The sequence below is a fragment of the Echinops telfairi genome, unplaced genomic scaffold (genome assembly GCF_000313985.2).
Source record: "Echinops telfairi isolate 266 unplaced genomic scaffold, ASM31398v2 ScPeMD7_15;HRSCAF=58, whole genome shotgun sequence".
Taxonomy (NCBI): Eukaryota; Metazoa; Chordata; class Mammalia; order Afrosoricida; family Tenrecidae; genus Echinops; species Echinops telfairi.
Genome location: NW_022103912.1, coordinates 9,701,317 through 9,719,237, shown reverse-complemented (window position 1 = coordinate 9,719,237; position 17,921 = coordinate 9,701,317). Strand labels below are relative to the sequence as shown.

At 42.5% G+C, this 17,921-nt stretch overlaps 1 protein-coding gene across 1 annotated transcript in view; it reads left to right on the top strand.

The window, feature by feature from the left end:
• The window catches only part of NCKAP5 (NCK associated protein 5), a 734,641-nt gene that overhangs the window by 191,295 nt on the left and 525,425 nt on the right, over positions 1-17,921 (top strand). The window lies entirely within an intron of this gene.

The following is a 17,921-nucleotide window of genomic DNA, read 5'->3' as shown; positions in this document are numbered from 1 at the left end:
ACTGTATCAATCCATCTTGTCACAGATCTTCCTCTTAATTCCTGCCTGGCTACTTTACCAAGCATGATGCCTTTCTCCAGGGACTGGTCTCTCCTGACCACGTGTCCAAAGTATGGGAGACAAAGTCTTGCCATCCTTGCTTCCAAGAAGTATTCTGCCTGTACTTCTTCCAAGATAGACTGTTGTTTGGTTTGTTTGTTTGTTTTTTACACACTATGGTATGTTCAGTATTCTTCACCAGCACCATAATCCAAATCCATTGATGCTCCTTCCGTTTTTTATCCAGGGTCCAACTTTCACATGCATATGAGGTGATTGAAGGAGTCTGGCTGGGGTCAGGCCCACCACAGTCCTCAAAGTAACACCCTGGCTTTGCAGCACTCTAAGGTGGGCTTGGGCAGCAGATTTACCCATGCAGGGTGCTGTTTGATCTCTTGACTGCTGCTTCCATGAGTATTGATTATGGATCCAAGAAAGAGAAATTACTTGACAACTTCAATCTTTTCTCCATTTATGAAGATGTAACCTGGTGGTCCAGTTTTTGGTTTTCTTTAGATTGAGTTATAATTCATACTGAAAGCTGCAACTGCAAACCGATTTCTCCCATCCTCCCTTGCCCATGACGTTACTATTCCCTCCTTCATATTTGGATTTTATTATTTACAATCCTTGGATCACACAGCCTAGGGTACTTCTTCCATGTGGACCTACTTGATATCTCACTTACATAGCTGCTTGTTTTAAGACAAGGCTTTAAGACCCCAGAAGATATTCTTTCTGAGATATGGGCATCAGCTGGTTTCTTCAACATATTTTGCTATAGCACCAATATCTTCAGTGATTTCATTATGAGGGTGAGTATCAAGAAGGGTCATGTGATAAGAATGAGCTGTTCTTAGAATTAATTGTGAGCCCCAAATCTATTCATATGTCTATGGTTTATATATGGCTGTAGTTCATTGTAGAGACATCATTATCTTTTTATGAGAGCATTATAAATTATCCCCTTGGGGGATAAGGTAATTCACCTGATACTGTCATTAATTTTGCCATTGGTATAGAATTTAAAACTATGTTCAGGAAAGAAGAATATACAAGTGTGAGCAGGCTTCAGACCACAAGACATGCATTGTTGACTTGTATAATGAAACTGTTTGGTGACTAGACACTGTTTACACGGTGAGGGTTGGTGATATGGCAAAACTTTCAACAACACTCATTCACAAAGGCAGAACCATGGCTGCCAACCCAATACATGTCATAAGAAAGCAAGGATAGCATTAACATTTCAATATATGGTATCCCCAGGCCACCATTGATTGGGCACTCTCAAAGCAGGAGATCCGAACCAACGTCTAATGACCGCCCATGACAAGTAGTAGATCTAACTGTTCATCTTGATGATAAAATTACACAGGTTTGTGTAATTTGAAGAAGTTTTAATATACAAGTTGTACATCTTGGGATATAGCCTAAGGACAATAGGGAATGATAAATCATATTTTTAGTAATAGCATCATTGGGGATAGTCTCATGCATTGTTCTGAGACTTGTCAAAAGGATTGGGATCCAGTTTGAAGTCTTCCCCTGGTCCAAAGTGGCTCCTTGTGAGCATCTGCGGGGATGACCCCTGCAGTGCACCGAAGCCCCTCAGCCATGGGGAAGGCCTTTTGTTCATATACTGTCAAGTAACCTCAACAAAACCTTAGAGGAAGCTAGAAGACAAGATCAGTCGTTTGAAACCCAATCAGTAAAGGGAAAACATTAGGTGGTTATTCCTGATTTCCTATATGTATAGTTGTTTATTCTTATAGAATATTTCAGATAAACGAAGAAGGAGTACTATAACTAGATAATCAGATTTTTGCATCTTATGATGAACTAATGGACGTAGGGATTTATCATCAATGGTTGCTGAAATGGAGAGACGGACCTTCTGTGTCTCATGGTGGGAATACGAAATGCCGCCTATGACGTAGTGCTGCCAATGTCCAGTTAAGCCTGCCGATGATCTCCCTAGCGACAGTGTGTCGTGAACATTAGGAGGACTGATTCCAAAACCCACTGTCATTGAGTCAGTGCCATGCTGAGAAGTTGCTTCTGCTAAGTCCAAACTCCAGGTTAAACAACCTGGTTTATTTAACAAATACATCCCAAGAAAGAATAAAGGAGTGGGAATAAGGAGAACCCAATGATTAAGGAGATGCCATCAATGTATATCTAGACCTTGTGTGTTCTTGTAAGGTGCCACTGAGTTGTACCAAATTGGTAGTGACCCTCTGTACCCTGGTGAAGAACCTTTCACTGGCAAGAGCCCTTTGCATATTTATAACATCATTAATGGGCCATACTCATCAAACATTTAATTAACTCACACCTAATGTGATGCCTGAGATGGCTTCTCTTCGACGCAGCTTGTGTTTTGCTAATGCCTCCATTGCCACTGGACGCCTTATTTCAGTAACAATAGTCGCCTCCCCCCAGCATTTTATTGGCATATAATTCACATATCACACAATTCAATAGTTCAGTCACCTCAAGAAGAGTTGCCCAAGCATCACCACAATCCGTTTTTGTACATTTTTTTCATCGTTACTTCCCCCTAGCATATCTTGCCACACTCTCAAGGAATCACTAATCCAGTTACTATCCTGGATTTCATATACAGAAGAGGGATCAGTTATCAGGCATCAAAGAACAAATAATCATATCATTGTGTGCTTACCTTCCCAATACGATCGCTGAAGACAAATTGGTACATAAGCAACTGTGGTGAAGAAAGCTGATGGTGCTTGCTATCAAAAGATATAGTGTCTGGAGTCTTAAAGGCTTGAAGGTAAACAAGCGGCCATCTAGCTCAGAAGCAACAAAGCCCACCAGCCCGTGCGATCACGAGGTGTCGAAGGGATCAGGTAGCAGTCATCAAAGAACAAAAAAATCAAATAATTGTAAATGAGGGAAGAATGTAGAGTGGAGACCCAAAGTCCATCTGTAGGTAACTGGACACCCCCTTACAGAAGGGTCGCAGGGAGGAGACGAGCCAGTCAGGGTGCAGTGTTGCCATGATGAAACATACAACTTTCCGCTAGTTCCTAAATGCTTTCTGACCCCCACCCCCACTCTCATGATCCCAAGCCTACCTTACAAATCTGGCTAGACCAGAGGATGTACACTGGTATAGATAGGAACTGGAAACACAAGGAATCTAGGGCAGATGATCCCTTCAGGACCAGTGGTGAGAATGACGATACCGCGAGGGTGGGGTGGAAAGGGGGAACCAATTACAAGGATCTACATATAACGTCCTCCCTGGGCGATGGACAACAGAAAAGTGGGTGAAGGGAGATGTCGGACAGTGTAAGATATGACAAAATAACAATAATTTCTAAATTATCAAGGGATCATGAGGGAGGGGGGAGTGGGGAGGGAAGGGAAAAATGAGGAGCTGATACCAAGGGCTCAAGGAGAAAGCAAATGTTTTGAGAATGATGATGGCAACAAATGTACAAATGTGCTTGACAAAATGGATGGATGTATAGATTGTGATAAGAATTGTACGAGCCCCCAATAAAATGATTTAAAAATAATAAAATGTTTAATGAGAGGGAAAAGAAATATATTTTCATTCATTGAGAGCCCAGATGCTTGTATTTCTTGAATGAAAAAGGGGACTATTAACACAATAAAGTTGCATTTCATTTGAAAAACAAACAAACAAACAAAAACTAATGGGAATAACAAAGTAAAACAGATTAAGAACACCAATCAAAAAGAAAATATGAAAATTAGAACCAATTTAAAAGGATCATAAAGACGATCAAATGATAAGGTGTTAAATATTAACTTCATCGCAACAATCCACTTTGCAGTGCATTCTGCATAGTAGTTGTTGATCGCGTGCTACTTGAAATGGCTGAAACGTCGACTGTCTCGTGTTAATATGGTGCCTCCCCGTATTTCTGGCATCTTCTTTTGGTATTTGCCATGTAACTCCAATTTGACCCTAGAATCTTTCGATATTGAGACTTGCTTTTTTTCCTTCGTACTTTCAACTTGAGAAAAGCTGGGTGTATTTTTCCCTTTCGTTTTTTTACTTCAGGCATTTGTTCAGTTCGTTATAGTACTTCACTGTGTTTTCTTGAGTTGCCCTTGGAAATTTGCCATTCAAACATTTTACTTCACTCTTCATTCTGTGTTACACAGCAGGCTTCAAAGTCTTTTCTGTTGTTCGTTTTGGTCTTTCCTTTTTTTTTAATGTTTTTGTTTTGTTTTCTGTACGATGTTTTTGATGTTATCTCGATTTCTCTGGTCTTCAGTCATTAGTGTTTGATGTATAAAATAAGAGCTTGTTTAGATCCCACGCAAACTGAAAAAAGAAAGACAGACAGTTGGAAAATATGAAATGATTAGAAGGTTTATGTATTCCTTGGTATTTGATTTATTGATTTTTAGTGTGATATATGACAGTGTTCTCTAAAAGAGTCCCTAAATTCTAGATATACCTGTTAAATGTGGCTGACAGATAAGATTATGTGATTTTCCTTAGATAGTCTGGAAGAGGGATTGGCTGCAAAGTTGAAATACACTCCCTTGTGAGTTGGTCATTTTTGAAGTTGGATGATAGATACACGTGTGTTTTCTGTACTGTGATCTCTATGTTTTTAGATGTTTGAATTTTTATAATATAGAAATGAAAAGAAGAATTTACCACAGAAACGTGCTATTTTCTGATTTTAGATTATTAGGTAGTATATTAGGTTTTCTGAAGAAGTGAACACAATTTAATGCAGCTACTCTTTCATATATAAGTCTAGAATTTTCTAGAATTGCCTCTGATACAGAACTGCCCCTCACATTAGTGGAAGCTGGAGCAAGAGGACAAATGGTGGCTCATATTCCACAGGGGTTAATCATTGAAACTCATAAATCAAGCTAGGAAACTGCCAAATAAAACGTGGTCCCGATGATATTTTTTCATCACACCCTGGATGGCCAGGTTTAGAATGTTCACAACCAGTGGTGTTTTGTGCTGGGACATGGTGGTGCACGGAGAGCTGATTCCTGACTCCAGGCCCACAGCCCCAGGTTGTCCCACCTTTTAATCTGCTCCCTTAGTCTTTCTGCCCCAGGGCTCATTCACCTCTGCCGCCAGGGAGACAGGCTGCTCAGGTAAGAGAGGCTTACACAAATGCCTGGAAAAAAATTCCAAGACCTTCAATTCAAGTTTCCAGAAACTTTTTGAAGTCCCTTGTAGATACATCCTAGTTTTCAGGTCACTCCTGGTTTGAGAACCCCCGCCACACACACACTGCATGCACTACCGTTTCTCCGTTAGTTATCCTGTAGCCCTAAGGCCCCCGCCGCAGGTCCACGTATGTAGACTCAAGTAGTGTAGAAGGAAATCCCTGACTTGGAAATACTCGCGGTTTCATGAGGCAGAAGAAGGCACAGATTCTAGTTGGACGTATCCTCTTAACCCCGAAGACATCTTACTTCTTAGAAGGCGATATCTGGAACAGGGTCAAGGTAGAACTCTATAAAGCTGGAGTCCAGAACCTTGTGCCCGAGTCTAAGGAGATTAAGGGCTGTAGGTCAGAGCCTACAAATCTTAGAAGAACCTTCTCATTTTGCTCACCTGGGTTGACATTTCTAATTGCCACTGGTATTTGGATTTCGGAAATATTAGTGTCAATTTCATTGAGAGAAATACATATAATGACTGTTAAAATGTATTTACTGGATATATTGCATTAAATGTGTACTTAATATGTGTGTATAATGTCTCTCAAAGCATAGTTAACAAATTCCAAGGATTTCGCTGCCAGTTGACTTTGTAGAGTTACTACTAGTTTAAAACGTATTCAAGGAATCATTCTTATGCGATCAAAACCTTTCTGAAAGGAAAGCATAATTCTTGTTGAGCAGCTCCCAAGGCAAAAGGGCTGGTTTCCACCACCTGGACTCCTAACTCATTTCCAACCAGGTTGGCAGAACTTCTCCAGAACAGGGACGGGCAGTCCCATAGGACATCTGATAACAGAATTCATCAAGGATAACTGCCCAGTTTTTCTCTCCCCCCTTATCTGGGGACAGATTCCATCCGATGCTTTTACTGGGATTATAATGCTAGCAGTAGGCTCCATGCAAACATCTGGCCTGGGGGCAGCTCTAATAGAAATAAGCAATCAACTATGGGCCCTTGTGCTCTCACATGATGAGTTTGGGTCCAATTTAGTGGCATCTGGGCATTTCCAATAGACACATTATAGGGCAGTTTGGACAATAATTTTATATTAAACCAATTAACTGCTATTCATCTGTCTAGACAAGAGCTTGGAAGGGATTCCAGTACTTCCCTGTCTTACTACATATGGCATTGAAATTCTTATAGATGATAGCTAGTAATTACAGCTGAAATTTAGTGTCAGACATGTAGCTACTGATTATACTGTTAATCCAATTTTTCAATAGGTATTTATCGTGTAATTACTCTATACCAGGCACTATCCCAGATAGTATGCATATATGCACACACTCACTTAATCCTTGTATTTTAGCAATGAAATAATTAGAATCAGATTTTAAAATATCTATATATTATTGAATTTTAGGCAAATGTTTACATAGCAAATCGGGTTCCCTTTTAACATTTTTTGCATGTATTGTTCTGTACCATTGGTTCTATTTTTAATATAATGTATCAGCATTCTAATTATTTCCATTCTGTTTGCTCTATTTCCATTGATCTAGCTCCCCTTCCACTCTGTGATGTATTATCCTTGCTTTGGGATGAATGTTGACTCTTTGGTCTCAGAGAGTTAATTGTTTAAGGCAGCATAATACTTATAAGTGAGATGGTTTGTTGTATAAGCCAATTTATTATTTGACTGAAGGGCAATCGCTGGAAATAATTTCAATGCCAAGTTCAAAGTGTGTCTCAGGGGGTAGTCTTGAAGGTTCCTTTTGTCTCTATGGTCAGTAGGTCTAGTACTTTTTAGGAATTTGAGTTTTGCTCTATTTTTCTCCCATTCAACCCAGGACCTGCCGCTGTGCCCCTCACATGGTGGTGGTTTTGTTAGCTAGGGCCCACGCAGCTCACCTGGTCTCAGGTGACAAGAGGCTGGGATTTGTGTGGACCACTTGCAGCCAGGACTAGTTTCTATTGCGAACTGCTGATTATCTTGGTTCTCTTTTGTTCTATGGAAGTGGAGAAGAATAACTGGGCTTTAGATGACTTCTCACAAGCTTTTTGACCCCACATACTGCTTATCAAACTAGGGCGTAGAAGACTGTCTTTGTGAACTCATATGCCAGTTGATTATTTGTCCCCTAGGTGATGGTTCTAAGCCGTTTGAGAGCCTTTAAGCTACTCCTCGAAGTCATTTGGATGTGTCTAGGAAGCCTTTGTAACGGTGCTTCCAGTGTCATTGTTATATATAGAGATATATATACCTACAGTTACATCCGCACTTGCATGTGCATTTACATAGCAATGCTTTCTTATCCACATACATACATCCATGTCAACATGCGTAATCATATACATATTTTTGGTTGTCCTTACCATTGTCAAACTGCGTCCGTTATAATATTTACTGAAATTGTCAGTTTTGTAATATACAGTGAACCCTCGCCACTTCGCGCTTCGACTTCCGCGGCTTCACTCTATCGCGGTTTTTGCGTAACAGCGCATGCTCTGTCATTACTGCCACTGATTGGCTCATACTGTACACGCTTCTGTCTGCATCGCTACGTATCGGATGCATTTTTGCTTTTGTACAGTGTACTGTAATTGTTTGCGATTTTTAAGAAATTTTATCTAAGCCCTATGATGGCTCCTAAACGAGCTGCTTCTTCTAAGCCTTCTGACAATAAAAATAAGCGCCAGAGGAAGATGCTCACCATCCAGGAAAAGGTAAAACTTTTGGATATGATCAAAGATGGCAAGAAAATCGTGGAGGTTGCACGCCATTGATTACAGTATTTGTAAGAACTATGTAAAATAATACTGTATGTGAAATATGTAATACTGTAAACTAGATGCCATAAATAATATAATAAATAATAAATGATAATTGTAACATCCAAAATGTTTTACTGCATTTTCCCTATTTCGTTTAATAAATTGGGTCATACGCGTGTCATGGTGACTAAAGGGTGTTTTTTCATGTCCTCTATGCTCTAACTACGAAAATATTTGATTTGCAAATAAGGAATCCGACTTTGCGGAATTTCATTTATCACGGTAGGGTCTAGAACCGATTAACCACGATAAACGAGGGTTCACTGTACTTCCTATTACTGATTTCCCCCATGTTTAGGATTTCCCCATCCCTCACCCAAAAGAACAAGTGTCTGCTATCCAGAAAGTCAGTTCTACCCGCCGCACTTGTCATCCATCCCTGGTAGACACCGAGTCACTTGGATTTCTGTGTGTACAGCTGTTCTTTCTCTAAGAGTGGGGCCAACACAGTCGGTCTTGTGATTGACGTATTTCACCCAGCATACTCTCTTCAAAGTGCAGCCACCTTGAGATGTCTTATGGGCTCTTCATTTCGTGTAGTTGTGCCACATTCTATGATGTTTTTGTACCACACGTCATCTTTTTGCTAAAGTACGTAATGCTGCAGTGAACATAGATAATACATAGGTCCATTGATGTCACTGCTTCTATCACTGAAAGGCAGTGTTCTCAGCCTTCCTCATGCCCCGACCCTTTCACACAGTTCCTCATGGGGTGGTGACCTCCCAACCATCACATTATTTTCGTTGCTACTTCATCACTGTCATTTTGCTACTGTTATGAATCTGGAAACCCCTGTAAAAGGGTCATTCGACGCCCCCCAAAGGGGTTGCAACCCACAGGTTGAGAACCACTGCTCTAAGCTCTATGTAGACCTCACAGCGAGATTGCAAGGTTGAGGAAATGGTGTGGGGGCTACAACTGAAGTTCTCCGGCTTTTCTTGAGGGAAGGAGTATTTAACCCCACATCTGCCTAAGCAGAATTACCGTACATACTCGAGGATAAGCCCACCCGAATATCCGCCGAGGCACCTAATTTTACCACAAAAACTGCATTAAAAATGTGTTGAAAAAACTCGGCTTCTACATGTGTATATGAGGTCCTATGAGGCAGAAATGTGACGTGCTTCCAACCTCACCCTGCCTTATCCTGTTCTGGCACTAACTGCCCTCCCAGGCCACTGTGCTGCTCTGTTCGAGTCCATGGAAATGTCCACCCAAGATTCACGGACAGTACTCACAGTCATGGGCATTTATGAGGGAGCTAGCTGGTTTCACTGGCCTAGAAGATGTCTTAGTTCTCTGGCCATGCTATCGTGGCCTATACATTGGGCATGTTATCAAGAGCGACCAGCGCCTGGAACAGGACAGCACAAGGGCAGCGGGAAGAGAAAGACGCTCTACAAGATCGACCTAGTGGCTGCACCAATTGCCGCAAACATACGAGCAATTGTGAGGATGGTGCCGGACGGGGCTGTGTTTCGTTCTGTTGCGCCTAGGGTCATCGGAGTCAGAAGTGGGGCATGGGGTCACGGGATAGGGAATTAGTGTCTCTGGTGTCGGGTCGGGTAGTGGAAGTGTACCACTGACTGCTGGGCAGACAGTGCTGCTCAGGGAGGGGTGGAGCAAGCACGCACCATGGGTGGCAGGGCTGAAAGGGTGGGAGTGCATATTGCCCATCAGAAGGTAGTCTGGTCCTTGAAGGGGGCACCCATGCTGGTCACGGGGAGGGTGAGGGCCTTGGGAGAGTGTTAACCCTCTGCTTCTGGCATGGGTACCTGGCACACTCCACAGGGTGCAGAAGATGATTAGGACCCAGTTCAGACACACGCTGAGTGGGAGTGACTGCCCAGACACTGGGCTGGTGGGGGATCTCCACCTACCACTCGGGGATCCTCCACCCCACCAGCGGGAGCCAGCTGGTGAGTAGCTCTCTTGCTCTTTTCTGACTGCCTCTCTGCTCCATGGTCGCCTGGATTCCTAAGGATCTCATCTGCTTTCCTGAACTTTCTTTCATGTTTCTGCTTACCTTGCTTAGCTGTGGGTTGGCCTCCACACGTGTCTACCAAGCTCCTATTGGGACTTCTGTAAATTTGCCTTCCTGTGCTTCTCCCTAGAAAATGCTGCTTGCTTTGGCTCTGGATGGCCTCACTGCACAAGGCCAGCTGGAAGGGTGCCTGTAGTCTCCCCCATTGGCTTTTCCCTTGGGGGTGGATACGTTCCCTTGGGTGTGGATATTTCTGAGCCTCCTCCACCACAACTGCTTAGCCCTGCGAACTGTTTCAGCCCTTTAGCACAGGGGACAGGAGAGCAGCTGACCCTGACCTTCCCCCCTTACAGATGCCTTGCTGGTTAAGAATCATCTGAAATCTCTTTTATTTATTTTTAATCATTTTATTAGGGGCTCAAACAACTCTTATCACAATCCATATATACATCAATTGGGTAAAGCACATTTGTACATTCATTGCCCTCATCATTCTCAAAACACTTGCTCTCCACTTAAGCCCCTGGCATCAGCTCCTCATTTTTCCCCTCCCTCCCCACTCCCCAATCCCTCATGAACCCTTGATAATTTATAAATTATTATTTTGTCATATCTTGCCCTGTCTGACGTCTCCCTTCACCCACTTTTCTGTTGTCCACCCCCCAGGGAGGAGGTCACATGTAGATCCTTGTAATCGGTTCCCCCTTTCCAACACACCCTCACTCTACCTTCCTGGTATCGCCACTCTCACCACTGGTCCTGAAGGGATCATCCTCCCTGGATTCCCTGTTTCCAGTTCCTATCTGTACTATTGTACATCCTCTGGTCTAGCCAGATTTGTAAGGCAGAATTGGGATCTTGATAGTAGGGGGGCAGGAAGCATTTAGGAACTAGAGGAAAGGTGTATGTGAAATCTCTTTTTTAAAAGTAAATAATTTTCTAAATTCAACTTGTTATTCGAAGCAAAGAAGTGGAAGAGGCACTTTATAATTGGTCAGGAGCCATGATTCCACCCGTTAATGCTGTTGAGGGAGCTCACTCAGGGAAATCAAGTCTGTGGAATGAAGCACGCCGGCATATACGAGACTAGTTCATGGGCGCCTTGTGCAGGGCCTGGGGACAAGAGGCGATGAGGAAGACCAGGTGCTGCAGGGCTGGCAGACAGTGAGTGCTGTGCATTGCTCTTTGATTGCATCTCTTCTTTTGCTCTGAAGCCTTCTTGTTTCAAGTCCAAGGAAATGAGTAATTTGTGTCAGCTCGGCGCAAAATCAGAATAATTTATTTACTCCAACACCTGCGTGGCTGCGTGTTTCTGTGGCTACTTTGATGAATGAGTGAATTGATGTTGCCGTTATTTTCCCAAGTTTCATTTAGGATGTTCCCTACAGTATTTTGATGCACATTAAAAAAAATAATCTTATTAGGGGCTCATAGAACTCTTAGCACAATCCATACATCCATCCATTGGGTCAAGCACATTTGTATATTTGTTGCCATCATCATTCTCAAAACATTTGCTTTCTACTTGAGCCCTTGGTCTCAGCTCCTCATTTTTCCCCTCCCTTCCCACTCCTCCCTCCCACCTCCCCCATGAACCCTTGATAATTTATAAATTATTATTATGTTGTCATGTCTTACAGCATTCGACGTCTCCCCTTACCCACTTCTCTGTTGTCAATCCCCCAGGGAGGAGGTTATATGTAGACCTTGTCATCTCTTTCCCCTTTTCTTCCTCACCTTCCCTCTACCCTCCCGGTATCGCCACTCTCACCACTGGTCCTGTAGGGTTCATCTGTCCTGGATTCTCTGTGTTTCCAGTTCCTATCTGGATGCACATGTTTTAGTAGTCGGTTTTATTTTTTCAAAGGGAGCACTAGTGGTAATCATCATCTTTACATGATTTCAAATGAATGCTTCATTTGACAAAGCAAATGAAGAAAAAATGCTTCATTTATCTACATTATAGTTATTTTGGGTGGTACATAAACCAAAACAAAAACAAACTCGCTGCCATTTAGGCAATACTGGCTTATAGCGACCCCTTTGTGTTTCGGAGACTGTAACTGTGAACAGGAGTAGAAAGCCCAGTCTTTCTGCTGAGGAGCTGCTGGTGGTTTCGAACTGCTGACCTTACAGACTGCATCCTAATTTCTAACCACTACAGGAAGGTGTACTTAACAGGAAGCTTGGGTTGTAAAACTTATATTACATGTGTGTATCCATATGTGTACAATTAGAGCATACATTTGTGACTTACCAGTGTTCTCTTTCATCTATAACCAACATACCAAACCAACTGCCATTGAGCTGATTCTGACTCAAGATGACTCAATAGACTGATGGAATTGCTTTTAGGATGTCCAAAGCTGTAAATCTTTACAGAAGCAGACAGCTAGGGAAAGTGGATTTGAACTCCTGACCCTCTGATTAGCAGCACAACTCTTCACCCACTGTGCTACCAGGGCTCCTTCCTTGAGCGGAAACTCTGAGATAGTCTTGCTAGATTGGTTCTCATCGTTCTCTCTACAGAAAACATAACTGAGTTAATGAGAGAGAGTTGCTGATTCACTGATTTAATATTGACGATAATTTACAATATTGACCTTATAGATGAGCAGAAAACTCTGCTCATCAGTATTTCCAAACTGCTTGATAAAATTAGGTTTCTATAGATTCTGCAGTCCACATCATATAATACAAGCTTAAAAGTCTGATTATATACATTTCAGATACATTACAACAGAGTAAATAGTATCTTAATTCTATAAAATACTTTTATTTTATTGGTTACCTTAAGATTTTGTGGTTTCGTGCCTTATGATACATGGTAAGTGACTCTTTTATATATGCCCAAGAATATTTTGTTGTAATTGCTCCTGTGGCAAATCATGCGAAAGTTAATAGTTGAATTTAATCAAGGTGTGGAAGAAGTAGAGTTGAATGTGTATAGAGGTGATCAAAATTATAGGCCATAGCAGGATTTCCCCAAATAGTAAAGACTAAAATTGTCATATAATACAGAGTTAACAAATGCCATTATAACAAGATTGTGAATCCAGTGCTTGGCCATTATCTTTTTTGTTTCCTCTTTTCTTTCCTTCCTTCTTATCCATCCATCCACCCATCTATCCATCCATCCACCCATCTATCCATCCATCCATCCATCCATCCATCCATCCATCCATCCATGTTGATTGACAACCTTATTGTGCAAGTGACTATTTAATTCCAAGTTGAGGAAGAGAACTAAAGCAGTGGTTCTCAACCTGTGGGTTGTGACCCCTTTGGGGTTTGAATGACCCTTTCACAGGGGTCACCCAATGCATAACAGTAGCAAAATTGCAGTTATGAAGTAGCAACGAAAATAATTTTATGGTTGGGGGTCACCACCACATGAGGAACTGTATTAAAGGGTCGCGACATTAGGAAGGTTGAGAACCACTGAACTAAAGAGATGTAGGTAGCATGGTTCTCTGTATCAGCTGTTATTTAAAGAAAGGTACCACCTGAAGTACTGACCTGTACAAAAAGATAGCCTCTTCTAGCATTTAAAAAAATTCTATTCAGTGATAGTCAACCGTGAGCACAATGTCCATTGTCTTACTAAATGTTACTCCGTGTGTAACAACATTCAGGATTTCTCGAGGCATAAGTTATTGTTATTGTTGTTGTTATTAGATACAGCCAAGTTGGTTCTGACTCACAGCAACCCTATGTACAACATATGGAAACACTGCCCAAACCTGGGCCCTCCTCACCATTGTTTGTATGTTTGAGCCCATCAGTGCAGTCATCTGGTCCAAGGTCTTCTTCTTTTGTGCTGCCCTGCTGTTTTACCAAGCTTGATGTCCTTCTCCAGGGACTGGTCTCGCCTGACAGTATGTCCAAGTATACGAGATATACTTTTTCTCACCACCCTTGGCTCTAAACAGCCAAGTACTTGAAGTACTCCTCACTTTCAGCAAACAAGATGGGTTCATCCGCATGTCCTAGCTCGTACATAACCCTTCCTCCATTCCTGACAGCATATTCTAATATCCTATAAAACCATTTAGATGAGGCCCTAGATTCTGTTTTAAAAGTCTGTTTCCCCTCTTAGAAATGAGCTCCTCAGGATGTAGCACTCTGTAGGTTATGCCCATGAAACAGCATAGGACCCATTACATCTTTTCTGCTTTTTCAGAGCTTCCATATTTTTTCTATTCAATAATCATTAGTCACGGTGGCTGTAATGACGCTTATGTTCCTATCAGTTGGTGCACTCATAAATTTCTGATTACAGCAACTTCTCTGGGATGAGCAGGCACTTGCCATTAGGGGTGGTCAGGGGCATTGTCCTCAGTACATGCAGATGCGCTACTATTACAAAACTCCAGTGTGCTCTTGAACTGCATGTGAAAATCCAACAAATGAACATAGAGGTTTACTAACGATACCCTAAGGCATGTTATTCACCTTTCAATGAAATGAATTGGTACAGTCGTCCTGACTGTACACTGGGACACAGAAAATTCATCAAGATGAACCAGGCAACATTCTGTTCTGTAGATTGGTACACAGCTTGCTATAAATTGGCACCACCTTGATGGCAACTAACAGGTACATATTTTAGCTCCATTCCAACGCTCTTTTAATCATGAGTTCCTCTCCTGCTGCTTTCGAACTAGGATTCAAACTGCAAGACTAATTTATACCCTCCCGTGATAGTTATATAATCTGTTGTCAATTTGAGACTTAAGAGTGAAGGGGTGGAGTTTAGCCTGTCAATCAGATCAGTTGGATGACCTCATTTGGAGGCACTAAAGAGCTAAATACAGTAATATCTCACTGGAGGTGGGACACTGGCACACCCCCTGCGAGACATTCCTGTTGAGAAGACACATGGAGCTATGCTGGAGCCCGGGAGCTGAAGGAGCCACATGGATCCACCTGCCAGCGCTGAGATGCTTCCACTGCCACTGGATCCACAAGACTTTCCACCCACAGGCCCGTGATCTTCCTGAATTGGATGTCATAGCATGTGCTGTGTGAATCTGAAGAGGAATTCATGGACTGGCATCGGATGTATGGACTTGATCTGAACAAGGCTGGGATGTTTTCTCAATCTTCAATTGCTCTTGTATATAAAGCTCTCTCTGATAGACATATGAATGTCTATGAATTTGTTTCTCTAGTTTACCCAGACTAACAACCACCTTTTCAGTAATAAAGCTATTTTGCAAAGCAAACATGAACGGATGCAGATTCCTCCATGTGACTTGCAGCTACCGTCTTAACCCACAGAACCTGTTGAAACATCAACACTTCTTTGGCAATAAAGAGTAGATAACAAGGAAGTCCGAGAAACTGGTTGGGGTCCCTCCTTCCTTACAGGCCTTCCCAGAGCAGAATATAGAGCGTTTGTTCTGGGTGTACGTGCAGGCATCAGCAGCCTGCACATGACCCCCTCTGATTCAAGGTCATGGAGGACAGGTTCACATGCACTTCTTTGGATACACACAATGTAGGATAAACTAAGAACCAACTCCTGTGCAAGACCAGTTAATAAAACGTTTAGTGAGGGAAGGAAAGAGGGGAATGGTATTCCGTAGTGGAAACCACCAGGCTGACTTCCATAAGCCTGTCATTTTTCCTTCAAGCTTCCGAAGCAGCTGTATTCACAACTCTGTTCACACTTTGAATAGCCTGGCCTAACCACGTTTTAAAGAACGGTTCGTTTTTATAATCCTACAAGTTCTGCCTCGACACTTCCCAGCAGCATTCACGAAGGAGGAGAAAGCCATTACGTAGAAATGACTGACTAAGGCACATCTTACTCAGTACATGTTTTCTCAGCAGGATGACCTTTACTTGGGTTCTGCATGAAGAAGGGGAGAACCAGCGATTTCTTTTTCCTTGGGAAAGCAGGGAAAGCAGTGCCCAGCAGCCAGGTGCTTCCAAGTGCGCCCCACAGAATTGGCTGCAAAGCCGTCTGAGGAGCTCAGGATGTACAGCAGCAGTGAAGTGTGAGGCTGACAGTCAGAAAGCTCGTGCTTTGAACTCACCAGTTGTCCCTTGGCATAAAGTTGTGATATTTGATTTCCATAGAGACTTACACCCTTAGAAACCCTGTGGGGCAAATCCATGTTGACTCCTGTGTCAGCATGCACTCAACAACAGTGGATGTGGTAAAGTCTTGGAAGCCACCACTACTGGTCCTCATGCCTCCTGAAAGGTGTGGCGGGCAGTCACTTTTCTCAGTGCCTCTTCACAGTTACCTTGCTGCAGAGCGTACAGTGGTGCCCGGCCGTTCAAATAGAATCAGCTTCCTGCGATTTTCCTTGCCAAGGGAGAGAGAAATGAGGTGCAAGGAGTGTGGGCAAGTGAGAAGAACACATATGGTGGATTTTGGCTTAAGTAAGTCGGATTTATGTTTTATTTCTATGGCTGTGAAAGCTTAATATAAACATATATGGGGGGGGGGGGAAACACAAAAATCTTTTAGGCCAAGAACATAAGTAGGCAGTTTACTTTAACAAAAAAATAAATTTTTTCCACTGCTATTGAGTTGTCCACTGACTCGCGGTGCACCCAAGGGAAACTAAGGAAGTGCGGTCCCATCCTGGTGACCAGATCAATGGGGACCAGCCATTGTGGCCCTCAGAGTTTTAATTGGCCGGTTTTTGGAAGTTGATTGTCAGGCCTTTCTTCTTAGTTCCTCTTAGACCTGTTGAGCATCATAGCAACACACAGATAGGTGCTGACTCTGCTTGTGGGGCATCAGTCGCCATATCTTATACCTGACCCACCTCTGCTGCCCAAGCTAAAACCAAAGTATATTTTTGAAAGACGAATGTCCTACCTCCTCCTTTTTGACTCCCTGCCCAACCTGTACCTATCAGGGCACTTGGGAAATACCATTTGGGATTCACTGGAGCCTTCTGACTCACCACTGGTTTGCTCAGGGGGATGGATAGTGGATGAACAATGGCAGTGAAACAGATAAACCAGACAACACCCAATGTGGAGGGACATCAAGGTTCAAAAGAGAAGGAATGTTCTCAAGTAGAGGGGAAAAGTCAGTTGGATAGATTTGAATAAAAATTAATATTTAATCCTCTAATAGATGAGAATGGTTAGAATGTTCCCAACTGAAAACCACGGACCAGGCAGTGTTTGTGGCTGTATATATCTGTGTGTATTGTCTTTAGAACTGAAGAAAAGAAAACAAAAATAAATAGATGTTTTAGACATCTTTTAAAAATTAAAATCATGTGCAGTATAAAATCAAGAAGGAGAAAATCATCCAACATTCTCAAAAAAAGAAATCATAAAGCAGATTTTTAAAAATCCCTTTGCAAGTCAGGAATCAAATGATTCTAATCATCTCTGCTCAATGATTGAACATTTTAAAACTCAGAATAAGTCTGACAAAGAACTATTTGTTCAAATATGATGTTGAGTGAGGGAATAGAAGTGGTTACTGAGAAGTCAGCCTAAGGATGTGTATAAAAACGCAGGGGACAAGATGTGGTTCTCTTAGCAGAGGAGCGGGAACAGAAGTCGTGTGTCCACAAGACAGAAAGAAATGCCTTGGGGAGGAGGCGATGGATGCCCCCTGCAGGGAGAGCCAGCCAGGCGCCCAGTGGGGATGCTGTGAAGTCCTTGAAAGCCCCTTAGCTGTAGCCTTCACTACAAAGGTTAATAGCTAGAGGAGGTGCATACAGTAACAGTTAATGAGCACGGAGGTTGTCGCGCGCGGATGACACGGTGCAACACGGACCGAGACAAGAATGGTCAGGACCCTTCTGGTAGATGCCATCTGTGAAGTTTATTTAAGCTGCCTCTTGCTCCGAGGTCAGCTGCGGAAGACCCCAAGCTCCTAAAACCCCGGGTATAAATACCCTGCTCGGTGACGTGTCCTACCAGGAT